This window comes from Bos grunniens, chromosome 16, assembly GCF_055505025.1.
Source record: "Bos grunniens cultivar Pamir isolate PY7600 chromosome 16, Bosgru_T2T1.0, whole genome shotgun sequence".
Taxonomy (NCBI): domain Eukaryota; kingdom Metazoa; phylum Chordata; class Mammalia; order Artiodactyla; family Bovidae; genus Bos; species Bos grunniens.
In genome coordinates this window covers 1,711,506-1,731,152 of record NC_141180.1, presented here as the reverse complement: position 1 = coordinate 1,731,152, position 19,647 = coordinate 1,711,506, and positions in this window count along the sequence as shown.

Genomic DNA, 19,647 nt, shown 5'->3' with positions numbered 1-19,647 from the left:
TGGGAGAGATAGTGTCCGGGGACCCAGGGGGTCAAACCTGCCCTGCTCTGGAATGAGGGGCGGCAGGGTGGGCCTGGGCATCTCTGCTGCGACAGCTCTGAACGGAAGCTGTGTGACCCCATAGCACAGCGACAGTGTGTCCTGGTATTGTCCCCAGGCCCAGCGGCCCGGCCCAGGAAGGGCACAGGGTTGGAGACACACGGGACGGAGCCAGTCCTGACTCCAGGGTTCAGTGCCCATGGTGAGCGCCCAGCACAGTTCAGTCAGAGCAGCGAGAACAGAAGGGGCCCCGTCTGTGCCAAGAAGGAGGCATCTCAGCCCCGGCCGGGTCCCTGGTAGGTGATGGTCTCAGGACATTTGTGAGCTCAGACAGGGCCTCAGGCCGCATCTGGACCACTCAGCAACGGGGGCACGGGTCCTCCAGCCGTGAGCCCTCGGTGTCCGACTCGGGCGTCTGCCCGGGGCGGGGCTGGGGCTGCCCCGAGACCTCACGTCTCCATCAGCTCCTCTGTGCCGGTGAAGGTTTCCGTGATGTTACAAAACCAAGTCCTGAAGCTCGTTCTTTAAGTCTGTGAGTCTGTTTTGTAGATCAGTTTTTCTGCATCACTTTTTTTAGATTCCACACGTATCAGCAATATCATATGATATTTGTCTTACACTGTAATGTCATATGATCCAATATAAAATAAAAATTTTAAGAATAAATAAAAATTTAAAAATCAAAATGAAAACAAAACAAAAACCAAAGTCCTCCTGTGAAGGGATACTCTTAGTTCAGCACACAGAGGCCCTCACAGGCGTGACTGGACTTTTCAGAACAACTAGCCTGGTGGTTGACATCGGTGGTCACTGTGACTCCATGCTGACGGCTGAACAAAGCTTGAATCCGAGGAGCTGCACACCAGGTGTGTAGGAACCAGAGTGCACACCCCAGCGCAACCTGCCTCAACCCCAAGTTTCGCTGAAACACTCAAATGCACGCCCCGGGTGTGGAGGACGCGTGTTCCTGCGGCCTGACGCCCTTCGAGGCACCTGCAGTCAGTTCTGTTTGTTTGTTTTTGAATCTAGTCTTCCTCTCTGTGTGGCTGGGGACCGGGGCGGCTCCGGTCTCCAGGGGTGACTCGTGACCCGTGGAGCCTCTCAGAGCCCCGTCGTCCCTGGACAGCAGGCCCTGGATCAGGACTGGTGCCTGACTCATCCCGGGTGCTGGGAAAGCAGGTTCCTTTCATTGTCCTGCCATCTTGGCACGTGGAGCATGACAATAAAAGAATTTATTTCTTTAGCCCAGGATCCAGCCACATTTGGTGTCTGCCGTACACTGGGGCTTCTTAGCCAAGAAACCTGGCAAATCCTCTTTCCCATCCCTGTCTTGTTCTTCTCCTTATACCGGCTCGTAGTGGGTTTTCTGTAATGTGCAATAGAAAAAAATCCTAACCAATACATTTGAAATTATTCCTGAGTCTCCTGAATGGAAAATTACACAATAAACAGTTAAATAATTAAATAAGATAATTAAAAGCCAAGTAAAATATCTGACTAGTTCATATAATTAAATGAATGAGCTACTATCATATAGCAGAACAGACAAGGCACCATTGTTCTCTACCGTACTGCCAGAATTTGAAGCCCCGGTCTGATCACAGGCTGGAAGAATTCTTTGTCACACATTGCTGTGTGACGATCTGTATTACTGCAGATTTGAGAGCTTAAAAATTAGGTCATTATCAAGAATTCAGCCTTAAATCTTTCTGGAATGAGGTGGGAATATAAATAAGTTTTAAAAGGCATCACGCCATCCCTTCCTCTTTCTAACAGCTTCTTTTCTAAGAAGTCAGAGTCCTTTTACACAGACTCCTTGTCCTCATCCTGTGGTTCTTAAAAAGCACCAACAATAGTTCTTCTTACCACTTAGAGTGAATAAATAATTCAGAGTAAGATAATACCCAGTGGAACTTCAAACTGATAAACCTCTCCCAAGTCCTTGAAGACAGATCTTCAAAAGAGAACACTGAAGGGCAATTTTTTGGATTCCTGTGTTGTTTCTAAGTGATATCAAAATAACACAGAACAGTCTTCACAGTGTCTGCCTGGCAAAGTCCCGTTTGATCGACGGGGTGGTACTGGTGGGTGCACACGAGCCCTGATTGGCGCCTGACTTGAGCTGGGTGTCAGGACGACAGCGGAGGGGAGCTGAAAGTTCTCTGTCCCAGCTTCTCTGCTCATGCACGACCACGACAGAGTTACTGTAGAAACACGGGGCTTGCCTCCTCTCACAGACGGGGCGGAACTCTATTCCTCGTTAGTAACCCATGGAGGTACATAACCCACCTCACAAGAAATTAATCAACCACATTTTATCCAAATCCTTCGGGTTGAAATTCCACTGTCCTCAGTGGAAAGGGAAAGCTATTGACAGTCATCAGTGTGAGGGTCCTTCATGTATTTGGACCCTACAATTAAATGCTCTGCTTTGGGCTAAATATCTCTTTTTAATGATTAAAAAAAATTTTTTTTGTATATATTTTGATGTGAGCTATTTTTAAAGTCTTTATTGAATTTGTTACAATATCGCTTCTGTTTAATGTTTTGTTTTTTTTTGGCCACAAGGCATAGGGGATCTCAGCTCCCCCACCAGGGATCAGACCCGCAGCCCCTTAATTGGAAGGCGATGTCTTAACCACTGGACCTCCAGGGAAGGCCCTAAATCCATTTTTTAAATGGAAGTATGTGACTCAGATGGTAAAGGATCGGCCTGCAATGCAGGAGACCTGGGTTGGGAAGATCCTCTGGAGGAGGGCATGGCAACCTACTCCAGTAGTCTTGCCTGGAAAATCCCATGGACAGAGGAGCCTGGCGGGCTACAGTCCATGAGATCGCAAAGAGTTGGGCACGACTGAGTGACTGAGCACAGCATATAGTTAATTTACAGCTTGTGTTGGCTTCAAGTGTGCAGCACAGTGACTCAATATATACAATTGTATATATACACATATATCGAATCTTTTTCAGATTCTTCTCCATTATTGATTATCACAGGGTATTGAATATAGTTCCTTGTGCTATATACCAGGTCCTTGTTTATCTCTCCTGTATGCACATGTTAATCCCAGAGAGACTAATTGGTCTCTTCCCCCGAGGGGACTATCTTAACCCCTCTCATCTAGTCATTCTCAACCGGGTGATGGGACATTTGGCAAAGTCTGCAGATTTTTTTTGGTTGTCACAGCTGGAGGGCAAATGCAACAGCATCCAGGGGGTAGAGGCCCGGGGTGCTGTTGCAGCGCACAGATGGTGCGCGCACGCACACGCACATGCACAGCCCCCTACAATGAATCACCCCCACGGTCACCAATGCCCATGTTGAGGAACTCTGCTGCCTCTCTTATTATACTCTTATTTTCCAGACCTTTAGTAATCCTCTGAATTTGCTTTGCGCCTCTTCTCCAACTGACACTGCCCCAGTTGGATTTGGAGCTGTGACTTCACACGTGAGCCTGATTGTTACTGAAAACTAAGGACACTTCCTAATTCCCTCCGTCTGTGATACTTGTTAGGGAATAAGCTAAAGTGACGGGTCCTGCATGAAGGTTACAGACACAGAACTTCTCTGGGGATATAAATGACCCGCTTCAAATGCATGTGGGCATTTGGGTGAATTACTAGGGGGGCCCAAATTCTGCTCCAATAAGATCATCAGGATATCAGAGCCTGATAGCAAAGAGGAGAGGCTTGGGGTGGGGGCAGGAAAGGAAGTCTCCCGGAGCTGTAGCCGGGGGACTAGGGTGACAGAAGCAGGAGGGGGAGCCCCCAAGGCTAGTGCTGATGACGTTCTACATGACAGCCAGAGAAAGGCGCTGTGAGAGGCCACCCAGCCTCAGCTGCATTTCACTGCAGCCTAGGGACACGTGTTTAAGATAAATTTGGGCAAGTTCTTAAAGTTTTGTAACTTTTCCAACATTTGTTTACTTTTGGTTCCCTGTTTCTCAATAACACAGACCACTGAAACCTTTAAAATGAAAAGACTTGTGTCTGCCTTCAAAAATGGCAGGAGTAAGGCCCTTTGAGGGTAATCTCGGAAAAAAAAGATTTCTGGAAGAAGAGGCAGACTGGTCATGGCCAAGAAGGGGAGCCACCTGGGGAGACCCCCGGGCCAGCAAGAGGAGGCCTGGGATGGACAGAGTGCTTCGAGTCTTCAAGACGGAGCCGTTTTCCCTCCACACAATGCTTCACTCGTGAGAGGCTGTAATGCACCAGTTTCTGACTTGATTAGCATTTTGCTCCTAACTACTGCTCTTAAAGTCAAATTATAGCTTTCTAGAGGATAAAAAAAGAGAGAGAGAGAGAGAGAGAAATATGCTGAGGTTTGCACAGAGATCAAATAACCATTCTGTTCTAAAAACCATACATTCTGCCGCTTGTGCCGATTCTGTGCCAGGTCCGACGTTTCTCATGATCGCTGTCTGCGTAGAAACCTCGGCCTCGGGGAGCCTGAACACAAGTTGTCCGGTTGGCTGGGCCTCTCTACGAAGTCGATAGCACGTTCCTTGGGGTTTGAGTTCCAAGTATGTTTTTATATGTGGATGACTCATGGAGACCTTATTTGCACACTATCCATCTGGCATGAAAGAATATCTGGATGAATGTGAAAAAAACCATCAGTTTCACATTTATGCAAGGGGAAGGTGGCAGCTTAGTGTCTGTCACATTCCCTCCACTTCCAGCTCCAGATGAATTCTGACTCCGCCTGCCAGGGCCCCTCAGTCGGCAGGAGGGGTGGGACCGAAGGCCTCCGTGAGCCCTTCTTCACTGGGGGCAGGGCCGGGCCGGGAAGCGGCTTTATGGTCATAAGGCTGACAGCTTAAGAGAAATGGATCCATTTCTTTAAAATCTCCAGTTACCAAAATTCAATCAAGATGAAGCAGACCACCTAAGTCATTCTACGTGTGCATGTGCTGAGTCGCTTCAGTTGTGTTCAACTCTGTGCGACCCCATAGACGGTAGCCCACCGGGCTCCTCTGTCCACGGGATTCTCCAGGCAAGAATACTGGAGTCGGCTGTCGTTTCCTTCTCCAGGGGATCTTCCTGACCCAGGGACTGAACCTACTTCTTTCACGCCTCCTGCACCGGCAGGCGGCTCTTTACCACTAGAGCCACCTGCAAGCCCCTAAATCATTCTATAGCCGTTAAAAAATGAATTTCTGATTTAAAAGTCCCCTAAAAGAAATCATCAGTCTCAGATAGCTTCTCTGGGAGTTTCATCAAACATTTAAAAGGAATTAATACCACGGTCTTTTCCAGAAGATAGAAGCAGAAGGAATACTTCCTAACTCATGTGTTATGAAGCCAGTATTACTTTAATATGAAGTCAGACAAAGACAGTAAAACAAGCGAAAACCGCAAATATCTCTCATGAACTTGGATACAAAAATCCCAACAAAATATCCGCAAATTGCTTGCAGCATAGTATTTTAAAAAATGATCCACCATGACCAAGTGGGATTTACTCTGGGTCTGCAAGACTGGTTCAGCATTTGAAAATCCACAATGTAATCAGCACAGCAACAGACTAAAGAAGAAAAATCATATAATCATAATTATCAATTAACAAATAAGAGGCATTTGACAACATCCAACACCCATTCATGATTAAAAAACAAAGAAACAAACAAAAAGACAAAAAAAAAAAAAATCTCATCAAGATAGGAATGACCTCAACTTCACAAAGACTCTGCAAACGCCTACCGCTGCAATGATACCGATGGTCAAAGACCAAATGCTTTTTCCTCAAGACTGGGAACCAGACAAGGATGTCCACTTATTATTATATCATTATTTAACGTAGTGCTGGAAAGTCTAATCGCTGCTCTATGGCAAGAATAAAATCAAAGCATACCATCTAGAAAATAAGAAATAAAATTATCCCTGTTTGCGGATAGGGCTTCCCCAGTGACTCAGTGGTGAGGAATCTGCCTGCCAGTGCAGGAGCCTCAGATTTGATCCCTGGATCAGGAAGATCCCCTGGAGGAGAAAATGGCACCCACTCCAGTATTCTTGCCTGGAGAATCCCAAGGACAGGGAGCCTGGTGGGCTACAGTCCATGGGGTCGCAAAGAGTCAGACGTGAGTGAGTACACACACCACTTGCAACAATGTGATTGTCTACATAGAAAATCCCAAGGACACTACAACAAACAAACCCTAGAACTAATTTCAGCAGAGTCATAAGAAGCAAGACCAACACATGGAACCCTGGGTATCTTTATATACTAACAATGAACACGTGGAAAAGAAATTCAAAGTGAAATACCATTTACAATCACCGCAAGGAAAATGGAATACCTAGGAATATATTTAACAAAATGTGTTCATGATCTCTACACTGAAAATTATAAAATGTTGATGAAATAAATCAAAGACCTAAACAAATGTGTGACATCCTGTGTTCATGGGCTGGAGGATCCAACAGTAAAGACATCAATTCTCCCCAATTCATCTATAGCTTCAATGCAGTTCCTGTTAAAATCCAGCAATTTTGTCAGACATCAGTTCAGTTCAGTTCAGTTCAGTCGCTCAGTCGTGTCCGACTCTTCGAGACCTCATGAATCGCAGCACGTCAGGCCTCCCTGTCCATCACCAACTCCCAGAGTTCACTGAGACTCACGCCCATTGAGTCAATGATGCCATCCAGCCATCTCATCCTCTGTCATCCCCTTCTCCTCTTGCCCCCAATCCCTCCCAGCATCAGAGTCTTTTCCAATGAGTCAACTCTTCACATGAGGTGGCCAAAGTACTAGAGTGTCAGCTTTAGCATCATTTCTTCCAAAGAAATCCCAGGGCTGATCTCCTTCAGAATGGACTGGTTAGATCTCCTTGCAGTCCAAGGGACTCTCAAGAGTCTTCTCCAACACCACAGTTCAAAAGCATCAGTTCTTCGGCACTCAGCCTTCTTCACAGTCCAACTCTCACATCCATACATGACCACAGGAAAAACCATAGCCTTGACTAGCCAGACCTTTGTTGACAAAGTAATGTCTCTGCTTTTGAATATGCTATCAGGTTGGGCATAACTTTCCTTCCAAGGAGTAAGCGTCTTTTAATTTCATGGCTGCAGTCATATCTGCAGTGATTTTGGAGCCCCCAAAATAAAGTCTGACACTGTTTCCACTGTCTCCCCATCTATTTCCCATGAAGTGATGGGACTGGTTGCCATGATCTTAGTTTTCTGAATGTTGAGCTTTAAGCCAACTTTTTCACTCTCCTCTTTCACTTTCATCAAGAGGCTTTTTAGTTCCTCTTCACTTTCTGCCATAAGGGTGGTGTCATCTGCATATCTGAGGTTATTGATCTTTCTCCCGGCAATCTTGATTCCAGCTTGTGTTTCTTCCAGCCCAGCGTTTCTCATGATGTATTCTGCATATAAGTTAAATAAGCAGGGTGACAATATACAGCCTTGACGTACTCCTTTTCCTATTTGGAACCAGTCTGTTGTTCCATGTCCAGTTCTAACTGTTGCTTCCTGACCTGCATACAGATTTCTCAAGAGGCAGGTCAGGTAGACATAGACAAGCTTATTCTAAAATTTATATGGAACAGGTTCTAGGATAGCTAAACAATATTGACAAAGAAGAATAAAAGGGGAGGAATTACCCTGCCTGATGGGAAGGCCTGTAATCTAGCTACAGTGACCAAGAGACTGTGGGACTTGTAGAGGGAAATATACGTAGCTGGGTGAGTTAGAATGGAGAGCCCAGAAACAGGCCCATACACATATGCCCACGTAGGCTTGACAAAAATGCAAAGGCAGGTCCACGGAGGAAGAATAGTCTTTTCAGTGAATGCTGCTAGGACAAGTGGACAAGTATAAAAAAAATAATGGGACCTAAATTCACATCTTACACAAAAATTACTACAAGCGGGCATCAGGCATAAACGTAAAGTGTAAAATTATGACACATTTTGGAAGAAAACAGAAAAAAAAATCCTTGCGACTTAGGGCTAGGCAGGATGTATGACAACTAAAATGTGGTAAAATCATAAAAGGAAAACTGAATAACCAGATTGCAACAAAATTTAAAGACTTTTACTCTCCAAAGCCCATTGCAACTAAAGTGTGGTATAAATCATAAAAGGAAAACTGAATAACCGGATGCAACAAAATTTAACGACTTTTACTCTCCAAAGCCCATGTGAAGAGGATGAAAAGATAAACTATCCGCCAGGGGAAACTATTTTAAAACCACATATCTAACAAAGGACTAGCAGCTAGAGTGTATAAAGATCCTCTTGAACTCAACAGTTAGAAAAAAAATGAAACAAACCAATTAGAAAATGAGCAGACATGAACAAGCATTTTACTAAAGAGGACATATTTGTATCAAACAAGCTCGTGAAAAGGTGTTCAATGTCATTAGTCCTCAGGGAAATGCAGATTAAAGCTGTGATGACATTTCACTGCACACCCAACGTCTCTGTGAAAGTAAGTATCGGTGACGACAGCAGATGCTGATGGGGATGCAGAGAAGCTGGGCCACTCCTGCACTGCTGGTGGGAATGTAAGAGGTACACCCACTTTGGAAAACAGGCTGGCAGTGTCTTAGAAAATTAAACATGCAATTACCATACAACCCAGCAATTGCATTCTGGAGCATCGATCCCAGCAAAACAAAAACACAAAAGTCTAAGTATGAATGTCCATAGCAACCTTATCCCAGACAGCCAAAACCTGTAAGTAGCCCAGATGCCCTTCAACAGGTGAGTGACTGAACAAACTGGTGTGTGCGTGCTGTGGAATACCACTCAGCCACGAAAATGAATCAGCTGTTGATACGTGCGAAGCAACTTGGATTGATCTCCAGGGAATTATGCTGAGGGCAAAAAAATCAATCCCCAAATATTACAAACTATATAATTCCATTTATATATCACTTTGAAATGACAAAATTGTAGTTCTGCTCTTGCCAGGGCTTAAGAATGAGAGAGATGGGTGGGGAAGGTTGCAAAAGAACAAAACGAACGTTCCTTGTGGTGATGAATTATTCAGTATCTCCCCCCACAGTCTTGACCATGATGGTGGATACATGGATTTACTCATGTAATAACATTGTATAGAACTAAACACACAAATACAAGGACAACTGGGGACGTCTATGTCGTACAATGTCAATGCCCTGCTTTTGATCCTGTGCTACAGTTTTCCGTAATCCAGTGTTCTTGCCTGGAAAATCCCAGGGACAGGGGAGCCTGGTGGGCTGCCATCTATGGGGTCGCACAGAGTCGGACATGACTGAAGCGACTTAGCAGCAGCAGCAGCAGCAGCCATTGAGGAAACTGAGTAAAAGTCTATGGGATCTCTGTGTATTATCGCTTTAAGATTTCGTGCTAAGCTATCATTATCTCAATTAAATTTTCAATAAAAAAGAATCACTTCTAATATTTTTCAGTATTTCAAAGGCCACTAAAAATGAGAGAAATAGATGCCATTTGTTATTGGCGACATGGAGCTATATTTTTAAAGGCAAAGGACCTATATGAAGAAGAGTAAAACCTTATTGAAGGGCTTGGCTCACCATCTGAACAAAACGGAACAATTTATCACGCCCTTGAGTGGGAAGACATGTTAAAAACGACAAATCTCTCAAAATTAAGACAGAAATTCAGTGCAATTCCAGTTAGAATTCTCGCCAAGATTTGTGGTTGTTGTTTTAAGCGGGGGTGGATGTAGGATCAAAATATCTTAGAGCTCACAGGGAAGAATACAGCTCCAGAACGTGGAAAGCGTGTAAAGATGAGAGCTAGTGATGGAGAGCTTGCCTCCCCCAGCGTCAGAACGCAGCCAGAAGACCACTGCAGTCCGGTTGCTGCGGCTCTGGTCTGGGACCAGTCAGGCCAGCAGAACACATCTGAGCCCAGGAACAGTGCCCGAGGCACGGGTGCACTTGACATGAGCAGAGGTGGCATTTCCACTTGGAGGGAAAGAAGTGTTTGTTGCCATATGATGCCGGCGGGACTGGTTCTCCATCTGGAAAGAATACCATCATACTCTACGCCATGGCGTGTAAAGTTGTAAAACAACAAAAATTCCATGAGAATAGTTAGGTTACAATATGTGGACTTAGAGTGAGAGGCCTTCTCAGCTAAGATAGGAAATCCAGATGTTGGTTTTCAAAAAGACATTTCCAGCAGTACAAAGATTGGAAACATTTGAATGGCAGGCTGTGCCACATACAAATCTACAAATAAACAATGGAGCAGAGAACACACTCACTGTGCTTCTGACAGGGAAAGGGCCAATGTCCGTAATATGCAAAGAGCTATAACAAACTGTGGAGGAAACCCCACACCACACACACAACCCCTCAGCGGGCAGGTTATGTTCCCTCGTCAAAGAGCAAATACAAGAAGCCAAAAACGCGTGCAAAGACACTCAGGCTTTCTAGTGGTCAGGGAAATACTGATTAAAAGAACTAACACGTTCTAGTCATTAGACTGTCAAATGTTAAAAGGTATAATAACACCTATTTCTGGTTGGGACTGGGGAAAACTATTTCTGGTGGAAATGTAAAGTCTTTTGGAAAGGTATCTGGTAATATCTCTTAAAATGGAAACTACACACATCTTCAACCCTGCAATCCTTCTGGGAATCTATTTCCTAAAAGCAAAAGTCCCCAACATAAATCTGAAAAAGAATATATATATATATATATATATATATTTACACACTCTGTGCTGTACATTGGAAACTAACACAACATTGTAAGTCAACTGTACTTCAGTTTTTAAAAGTCTCCAGGGTATATGTACAATGATGTTCATTGCAGCATCATTTACAGTGAAAAAGATTTGAAACAAAGTGCATGTCAACTGAGAGAGTGATGGCTACATATATTACATTCATCTACACTGTGGAATATTATGCAGCCATGAAGAAAAATGAATTCACATTCTGCTAGTCAGCATAAAGGAATTTGGATGAGACATTATTGCATGAGAAAACTAAGATGTGAGAGCAGAGTATACAACAATCTCATTTTTGTAAAGCAAATAATGATTTTCAATCTACCTATCTTAGTATGGTTATATGAATCTGGAGAAAAACCCAGAAAAATATGTATCATCTTATTTGCACAAATTCCCTGGAGGAGAAACGGGTGGGCAGAAGGATCAGGGAAGAGGAGAGGAGAAGAGGAGAGGATGTAAATAAATAAGATGGAAAGACTGAGCAAACTGAACATATTCTAGACTATATGGAACATACTCTGGTATAACTTTTTCTCTTCTATGTAAAATAATGCATATGAGAAATAATTATGTATGAAGAAATTAACATTATTATAGATCTACTAACTTGCAGAAAAATCTATGATAAACTGTCTAATGAAAAAAGTAAGTTGGGGGACGTCCCTGGCGGTCCCATGGTTAAGACTCCATCTGCCAGTGCAGGAGGTGTGCGTTCGATACCTGGTTGGGGAGCTAAGATCCCGTATGCATCACGGCCAAAAAATCAAAAAACATTAAACAGAAGCAGTGTTGTAACAAATTCAGTGTGGTGGTGGTGACGGTCACTAAGTCGTGTCCGACTCTTATGACCCCATGAACTGTAGCCCGCCAGGCTCCTCTGTCCACAGGATTTCCCAGGCAAGAATGCTGGAGTGGGTTGCCGTTTCCTTCTCCAGGGGATCTTCCCAACCCAGGGATCAAATCCATGCCTCCTACATTGGCAGGTGGATTCTTTTACTGACTAAGCCATTAAAAATGATCCACATCAAAAATGTTTTTTAAAAAAGTAGGTCGGGACGCAAGGGCTGGGAGTCTTCAAGTGGCATCTAGTCCTGTGAACATCTGGAGCTGCAGGAAGTATGATAAGAGATAGCCCCTCGAGTATATATTTGACTGTGTATTAACAAAACACTGACACCAGTTATCTCAGGGGAGGATCAGTGAATGGACAGCACTGGGGCAGAGGTGGAAAAGAGGAGATAACTAGCTTTGTTTGCTCCACATTATTTTATCTGCTAGAAGCATGGGCTACTGCTCTAATGCTCAAAACATTTAGAAAAAAATTAAAAACACAAAGCCCAAGTTTTCCCACATGACACCTCAAATGTCTGCCATGAACTTGACAGAGAACACACATCAACACACATCAAATACTCATCTTGGAGATGGGATGCAAGCACTCGTGGCTGAAAACGGATTTACTTTGAGGACCACAAATTAGGAGAGAAATCAATACCCAACTTTAGGTGATAAATATTTATTTAAGCTCATCTTGGAAGAATATTAGACAGCGACCGCCAGAAGATAAAGCATCAGAACAATCCCCAGGGCGAAGTCGGAGCGAGGGAGATGGAGTCCAACCGACACAGAAACGCGGTACCCACGACGCAAGGAGACGGAACTGCAGTCCTCAGGGCCTGTGAGTGCCCGCTTGAGTTCAGGCAGCCGCAGCCCAACAAGCCAGCAAGCCAAAGGACAGCAAGCCACTTAGGACAGCGGGCAGAGGCTCACAGACAGACCACTAGGCTCCCAGGCAAAGTGCAGTGCAGAACACTTGTCTGTTCCCCATTCCTCAAGTCTTCCTCTTCCTCGGACTCCCAGTGCCCGTGTCACAGGATGTGAAAGGAGAGTTTTCAGCCAAAGCCTCAAGGCAGGGACAACGGATGATAAACGCACTCACGTTTAAGAAAGAGACTAGATCCATCATTTTAGGACTAACTAGGAGGTGACCAAATGGATCCATCAATAATCAATACCATCCCCTGTGTCCAGCCTTTACAGAGGCTCATTAGTGAGATTCTTGGTAGTCGGGGAACTCCTGTGAGTAGAAAGTCTCGCCGCGTTCCTTCCCCGCCCACCTCCAAACCAAAGGTATGTCAGTCCACCTATTTGCAGGGACTGGCGCTGTCTGCAGGGGGGCACTTTGCATCTCACACTCCAGCTGGAGGTTTTGCTGCAACAACGGAACATAGCTCTGGGGGGAAAATGTCCCCGCAAACTGGATCAGACAGGATGAAGGTGAGCAGGTGAGCTAAGTGCCCGTGGAGTCGGGGCAGGGAAAAAAGGCAGCTTGCTGTTCTGGGGAGCAGCCATCCATTTTCTGGAACAAAGACGTGCAGTGTTCCCTGTGGATCACTGGGTACCTCGGGGAGTAGCTGGGAAGGACGGCCTTGGAGGATCCCATCCGAGAGAGCTGCCGGCCTGGATCCTAACAGAGGGAGGCAGTGGGCGGCCAGCCAGGAACAGTGCTGTGTCAGGACAGCCAGCGGGACGTTGGCTGCCGTGCCATGCCGTGGGGAGGAGCCAGCCTTTGGATGCCAGCCTTTGGATGCCAGCCACGTGTTAGGTGGCCAAATGAGAACTACAAACATCCTGGCGGTGGATGCCTCCTCCCCTCTAAGCCTGTCTCTGCCCTCGTCTCCAACCCTAAAGCAACCCAAAGCCGCGGTGGGGAGGGGCCGGAGCAAGAGCAGACTAGCCCCCCACCCAGTGCTGGCTCCCAAACCTCGGGTCTGCCCGAGCTGAGGGCAAGAGACGAGCTCTGACTTCATGAGGGACTGGCATGTTTATTTAGGTTTAGTCAAAGCCCTAAGTTTGCCCAGAAAGCTGCTCAAAAAGTCACTCAAGGGGTGAAGAAGGGAAATCCTATTTGGATTGTGTTTTCAGGAGGTGCTGGTGAGTAAAATCACTTCCTAATTGCATCCACCCAAGTTCAGCCCATTTGGTGCCCATGAAGTCGTCTGTCCTCAGCTGGCATTCAAGGACCTCTACCACCTGGCCCTTGCATGCTCTTTAAGTTGATTTTTTTAATAACTGATTCCCTCTATTCCAACGTACATCACAAGGATGCCCCACACCCGTGCCATCTCCTGTTCTGCCGTCACACCTTCCTTGCATCCTTCCTGCTTGTCTACACACCAGTGTTCTTTGAAGGCTTCCCCCAAGCCACACCTCCTCCACCAGGTCTGACCAACCAGCCCAGATGCTTCAGAATCCCTCCTTTCTCTGAGCTCCGTGCTGCTGATCAGCAATAGAATAAGAAATTCCACTCCCTTAGTTCACACGACCCGCATTTCATTTGACAAATGTGTTTCCCATACACGCTGTCTTGTTGCTTTACTTTGTCAGTTTCTTTCATTTCACGCCCTGCATCTCATCAGAAGCTCCTGGTTTATGTGGTGATCATTTGCTCATTTGTTTTGGTCTTGTGTCTCCAGACTGTAGAAGATTCTTGGGACTGTTTGTTGGTGGTGGTGATGTTGCTATTCAGGGCTTTCCCACCTCCTAGGAGCGGGAAGGTGCTCATTGCCCCGAAGTTATCATCTGGACCGCCCAGCTCTGAGATATACCAACACAAACCGAACCACGAGGACCGGTCATTTCACAACTGCTTCCAAAAGGCCAGACTAGCTAACTGTGTTTCCAGTGGAGGAATTTCCTGGCTGAAGGCGCGAAGCGTTTCAACACAGAAGAGCCAGGAAATAGGAAAGAGGGCAGAGCTTCAAACCATGGGAGGCAGGGCAGAGCGCCACTGGCTCACTTCCTGTTTGGCCAGCGATCTGTGGGCAAGGATTCTAAAGGGCTTTGTGCCACTTTCTCTATTTTTGAAATGGGAACAATAACATATTTTTGTCCGCATAATCACTAAGCTTATTAGTAGAACCAAATGGGATAATGTGAACTGCTTTGCTCTGTAACTTAATGTCATTAGCTTTTTAAAACATCATTTCTGGAGAGAGACAGAAATGACTTAAAAGAACATCAGTTTTTCAAAGAAAAACTTTGACTTTTCACTGCTGTCAATTTAAAAATCAAGATGTCGGGAACTTTCCCAGCAGTCCAGTGGTTAAGACTCTGCAGTTCCAATTCAGGGAGCTCGAGTTCAACCCCTGATTGGGGAACAAGGATCCCACATACCTCTGGGTATGACCAAAAAAAAATATATATATAGTCCTGATAAGTTTTATAATAAAGAAACCTATAAAAAAAATCAAGAAGTCAGTCCTTTAGAAATCAAATAGCTGGGCCATGAATCAGTAATGACTCATTTCAAAGATTTAAATAAACGTAGAGAAACCTTAACCCAAAGGCTCCGCTTCCTTTAAAGGCTGAGACTTGTATACTAACTTCCGTTTTCCAATTCTCTCTCTGGTAGTACCAGGAGTCTTCTGTGCCCTATGCCAGCCCAGGCAGGTTAAGTACAAGATCAACATTCTTCCCCAAAGAAGCAAATAGCCATACTTTGTCTCTAGAAACTGCCAAATGAAAGGTGTTGAGATTATCTAGCGGGTCTTAATCCTGGTGGGTTTTGATTGCCATGCTAATTCTCTGGCTACTTTAGGTCCAACATGTGACCCTTGTTTCCAGTGGTGAAAAGCCCAGGTTCTGACCTCAGCGAGGAACACGGGAGGGACCAGGCGTGCCGAGCAGGCATAGCTGCCTGGGATGTAGGTGAAGAGCAGTTGGGGCCAGAGGCTGGGGACCAATGAGGGGTCCTGGGGAGAAGGGATGGACAGCCAGGCAGGGTCAATGCATGTATGATGACAAGTATTTAATTTTCCCAGTGAAAGATTTCTTTGTAAAATTGGAGCCTGTCTTATATTTCCAGATATGGTGGTTTGGAAAAAGAACCCATCATATCCCTCAGACTTGCATTTAATCTCATGAAGCTCCAGCAATAAATCAACTCAAAAATTAATAGTTTCTCTCCTAAGAGCTTGGTGAGTGAAAATGATTCTAAGCTTTTCAGATAATTGTTGGAAAAAAAATCACCTAATCTAGAGCCTTGGGCCTAGTTTTTAGATGTGAATACAAAATTAAAGAGTTTCCTTACATGCATGTTCAGGTTTACGCTGAAATTAAGCTGGAGATGTAGAAACGTAACCACTGGAGGGAGACGGGCAGCTGTTTAGGCCCCACAGACTGAGGACTTCCTACATTCAAGTCTCATTTCTGAAACTCCCAACAGCACTGCGTGATCTACACACAAAATCTGAGCGAGTGTGCCTTTTCCAAATGATACCAACCCCAAAGCCCCCTTTTATTCCTGGAAGTCAGCGTGTCCACTTGTGGGGACTGCCCTGACCTTCACAGCCAATGAGAGTCTCCCCCTTAGAGATTTGAAGTTAAGCTGCTGGTCAACCTCTGTGAGATGCATGCAATGAGGCGCATTGCATGCACCTGCCGGTCTGAAGGCAGGATTGGCAGCAAATGTTTGACCATGAACACAAGGAAAGAGGTCTGGGGATAGAGAGATGTGATGAACACAGGAAGCTGCAGAGTCCCCGAGTACGAATGTAGACACTTATTTTTCAGTTTTCTTGTTTAGTTGTCTAATTCTTCATGTTGCTGCATTCTTGAGGTTCCTTGTGATAAACCTAATTACATATAATAAACCCTTTATACAGCATATTTTCAAGATAGCTTGAGTAGATTTCTATTGCTCAAAACCAAAACATCTGATTAAGAAATTCTGCCATGTCATTGCAGCTGAACATTTAGAAGTTGATTTCACCCAAGCATCACTAAAGGACTTATGACAGTTTTTATTGCTAGTGTAAATGTTTTGTAGGTAAAGTTACACCTAAATGCAAGTATTGGAAATTGGTTATTAACAGAATGATTCTCATTTCATTTATCTTATTTAAAACACTTTTTATAAAATATTTAAAGCACTATGTTATTGATTTGTCTATCAAAATTTTCCTCTCTGAATATTGAATGAGTTCTAATTTCACATTTCCTTTAAGAGATACTTAGAATTTAGCAAAACAATTATAATTGATATTCAATTTTTAAGAATGAGTTACAGAATGCATTAAGATGATTTCCTCATCTGCTTTATACTACAGATGTTATACAAGATGGAAACCTTCTTGCCTGACATTAGAGCAATAACAGAATGATACGGCTTTGTGTGGGCTTCCCTGGTGGCTCAGACAGTCAAGAATCTGCCTGCAGTGCAGGAGAACCGAGTTCAGTCCCTGGGGCGGAAGCTCCCCTGGAGGAGGGCGTGGCCACCCACTCCAGTGTTCTTGCCCGGAGAAGCCCATGGACAGGGGAGCCTGGCAGGCCGCAGCCCCTGAGGTCGCACAGTCAGACACGCCTGGGCACACATGCCCTCGCAGTGCTGTGTGTAGCGGTTGTCTTGGCTCACTATCAGATCTTCATACCAAATTTATTAGGAGATGTTTGACTAAATGTTTCTGATAAATTCTCTAAATTTATTAATAACCTTGCATCATTTACCTTACCTCTCACTGCTTATATTGCAGTTTTTCCTCCAGCCTTTTTTATGGCTTATTTGAAGATGGGGTCTTTAGGGAAAAGTTAAGGTTAAATGAGGTCATAAGGGTGGGGCCCTGACCTGATAGAATTAGTTTCTTTTTAAGAAGAGACATCAGGGGGCTTGTGTGTGTGTGTGTGTGTGTGTGTGTGCATGTTTTGTATGTGTTCTGTGTGTTGTTTGTGTTGTGTATGTGTTCTGTGTGTTGTCTGTGTGTGCGTGTGTGTTGTGTGTATGCATGTGTTCTGTGTGTTGTCTGTGTGTGCGTGTGTGTTGTGTGTGTGCGTGTGTGTTGTGTGTGTGTTGTGTGTGTGCGTGTGTTCTGTGTGTTGTTTGTGTTGTGTGTGTTGTGTGTGTGTTGTGTGTGTGCGTGTGTGTTGTGTGTGTGTGCGTGTGTGTTGTGTGTGTGTTGTGTATGTGTGTTGTCTATGTGTGTGTGCGTGTGTGTTGTGTGCGTGTTGTGTGTGTTGTGCGTGTGTGTTGTGTGTGTGTGTATGTGTGTGCATGCACGTGTTTGGGCACCAAGGGAGAGCACATGTGAAGATACAGCAAGAAAACATCTGTCTGCAGGCCAGGTAACTATGTAAATGCTCACCAGAAACCAAGTCATCTGGAGCCTCGATCATGGACGTTTATCCTCCAGAGCTAGGAGAAAATACAATTCTGTTGTTTAAGCCAGCCAGTCTACGGTGTTTGCTCTGGCAGCCAGAGCAGACTACTCCGTGCTACACACGATGGAGAATGAATGCTGTTACTGAGGAAACGTAGGGGCCAAGAACGACAGAGGCCATGACCATCCACTGCTCATATCCTATTGCATTAGAAATTTAAGCCTCAGCAGTCAGAGATGAAAAAAGAAAAGTGAAAAGATGGAAAAACAAAAAGAAACAAACTGCATAACTCCCCACAGTCATCACAGAAAGTCCAGAGAATCAACAAATATGGAGCTAATGAGAGAGTTTTTAAAAACTGAATTTATTTCTTCTTTCATGAAACATGTTCAGTCACATCTGACTCTTTGCAACCCCATGGACTGTAGCCCACCAGGCTCCTCTATCCATTCGATTTCCCAGGCAAGACTGCTGAAGTGAGTTGCCATTTCCTTCTCCAGGGGATCTTTCCGACCCAGGGACTGAACCCATGGCTCCTGCATCTCCTGCATTGGCAGGGGGATTCTTTACCACTGAGCCACTTGAGAAGGCCTAGTACCCAAACCCATAAGATTCTTAGTCGTAAATCTAACAAAACATGTTGGGGACCTTTTAAAACAATCTGAAACTAGTTAAAATAAATAAAAAAGTCATAAAAGTAGAGCTATATCTTATTTATTGGAGGATTCAATATTGTAAAAACATCTCATTCTCTCCCAATTAATATCTGAACTCACTATATTTCCAACCAAAATCTCTACAGAGTTTTTGCAAATTAAGTCTAAAATTTACATGAAAAAATGCTTTCAAAGAATAAAGAACAAGGTAAAGGAATTTCCTCTGCCATGTAAGAAAGCTTGTTATAAGCTATGATAATTAAGTGCGGCTATTACAATCAATATTGGTTCAGTAATAGGAAAATAGACCAGTAACAGCAAACAAAGGTTTACAAAATGAAACCATTCCTACATGGAAACTGTATATGACATTACAAATTTGGTGGGGAGGTGGAAGGGACAAATGCTTCAATAAATGATGGTGTAAAGTCTGATTAATCATGTGGGGAAAAAATTACATACCTACCTCATGCAAGGCACAAAGGAAAAATCTAAGCAAAGACAACTCAAAAGCCAAATGGGCAGAGGATACAAATAGGTCACAGAAGAAATTCAATTAACATGAAACAAAAGCACTCCAACTCACTTGCAATCAGAGAAACACAAATTATAATGAAAATGAAGTAGCATTTACATAGTTGGATCAGAAAAAATGTGAACATCAGATGATGTCAAGTGCTGGTAAGGATGGGAAGCAGAGAAACCCACACTTTGGAGAACATTGAGAAATACGTATTTAGGTTGAAAAGGTGCATCTTCATCTCAGCAACTCTCACACAGGTGCCCGAGTAAATAAGCATGAGAACATTGTGTTAATAACACTGTTTGCAACGGCAAGCAATTAGAAACCATTTAAATATCCACTAATAGTAAAATGGATTCATAAACTGAGATTGTTTTTGTTCAGTAGCTCAGTCGTGTCCGACTCTTTTCCATCCCATGGATTGCAGCACCCCAGGCTTCCCTGTCTTTCACTATATCCAGGAGTTTGGTCAAACTCATGTCCATTGAATCAGTGATGCCATCCAACCATCTCACCCTCTATCGTCCCCTTCTCCTCCTGCCCTTAATCTTTTCCAGGATCAGGGGCTTTTCCAGTG